The following is a 1905-nucleotide window of genomic DNA, read 5'->3' as shown; positions in this document are numbered from 1 at the left end:
CTCTTGTTGCTCTTGGGTATAGCCTTGTCTCTTCATATTGGTAGACTGAGTGGGAGACTGCTTGGATCCTTGAAAGAAAGGTGGTTTATGTAAAAAAACAAAGTCACTATTACTAGGAGAACCCAGTTGTATTTGTGTGTGTGTGTGTGTATCTGTCTGTCAGTTGGGAGGATGGGGAACAGCCAAAACCTACAGAAATCCTGCATAGCAGGTTTCTGACATCTCCCTGGTTGCCCTTTTAAGTACCAGGCCCATAGAAGATTTGGATAGCAAGGGTATTTGGATAGTCTTTGGATAGCAAAGAATCTCAGAAAATTGTTCATGCTATTCAGGTAAGACTTTTCTGAACTGCTATCACCTTGTTAAAATGTTAACCTTTGGGACCACACAGAACAAGCTCAGCACTGGTTTCACCGACCAGTCCATGGAGTGGCACCTTGTGTCCTGGAAGTTATCTTTCACAAGCCACTTCTCATCTAAGCTAGAAATATCCTGGACATCCTTTAAACTCAACACCAGCCATAATGATCTAATGAGTAGTTCTTGAAATTTTGCCTTCTACTATTTCTCAGACTATGTCTTTTTCTGCTTTACTTGCAAATATTCTTGATGACTGTCGTCATATTCTTCATAAAGATCTCTGCAAGAGGATTCCTTCAAATATGTTACCCACCCCCCATCCCTACCATGTTATTTTTTGGTCTTGCTGAATATCAGAGTTGGTCTTTTGGAACAACTCTGGATGCAAAATGTGGTACCCCAAATTCAGACACCATCTCTCTTAATGTTTTATTGTTGTGAAGAGACACTATGACCATGAAAATTCTTACAAAACAAAGAATTTAATTTGGGCTTACATTTTTGCATCATTTGAAACATTTTCAAGGTAAGCAGAAAATGTTTCAGAGGTTTAGTTCACTTTCATTATGATGGGGAGCATGGTGACACATAGGCAGACATAGTGCCAGAGAAGTAGCTAGGAGATCTACATCTATATTCACAGGTAGCAGGGAGAGAGAGAGGCTCTGGGTCTAGCTTGGGCTTTTTAAACCAAAAAACCCACTCCTCATTAACACACCCCTAATTCCTCCTAAGTAGTGCCACTCCCCAATGACTAAGTATTCATATCTATGAGCCTATGGGGACCACCATTGCCTTTGCTGTGCATCATAGTTTTATTCTCTTTCATCTTTTACCTCTTCTCTTTCTACTGAGTAGCACTGCTTCTTTCACTGGACTGTGAGTCCATTGAACCATTCCTGCCAGCTGCCTCAACAGCTCATTGACTAACCATAGGCAGTATTTTACAGCACTGCTTGTAACAATGGGGAATAGTCAACCTAACTTTGTTGACCTCTTTCCACTCTGCCTTATCATTTCCCCTCCTGTTACTCTTGAAACTTTATTTATTCATTATTTGTATGTGGGTCGTGTGCTCGCCATGGTTTATATGTGTGGAGGCTGGATGTCAGCTTGTATGTTCTCTTCTTTTGTATCCAGGCTGGACAGCAAGTGCCTTTTCCTGCTGCAGCATCTCACTGGCTCACATTGAAGTTTAGATTCTTCAACATGTGTTATATTACTAGGCCTTGCACAAAGCTTTACATCATTTATCACCAAGATTGTTCTAAATGTTAATTTGACAAGTATTCTAATCCCCTCAGTGGAATAAGGGAATGAAGCTCAGGGCTTTGGTTAGCTTTGGGTCTATAATGCTGTGCACATTTTGACTTGAAGAGGTCACCATGCTGGGATGATGGAGACACATAGACAGAGAATCTTTTTTTTTTTTTAGACCTCTATACTTAATTAATTTATTTATTTTTTTTGATTTTTAATATTTTTATTACATATTTTCCTCAATTACATTTCCAATGCTATCCCAAAAGTCCCCCATAGCGCCCC

Source organism: Mus caroli, chromosome 15, assembly GCF_900094665.2.
Source record: "Mus caroli chromosome 15, CAROLI_EIJ_v1.1, whole genome shotgun sequence".
In the NCBI taxonomy this organism is placed as follows: Eukaryota; Metazoa; Chordata; class Mammalia; order Rodentia; family Muridae; genus Mus; species Mus caroli.
This window is presented reverse-complemented; position numbering follows the sequence as displayed.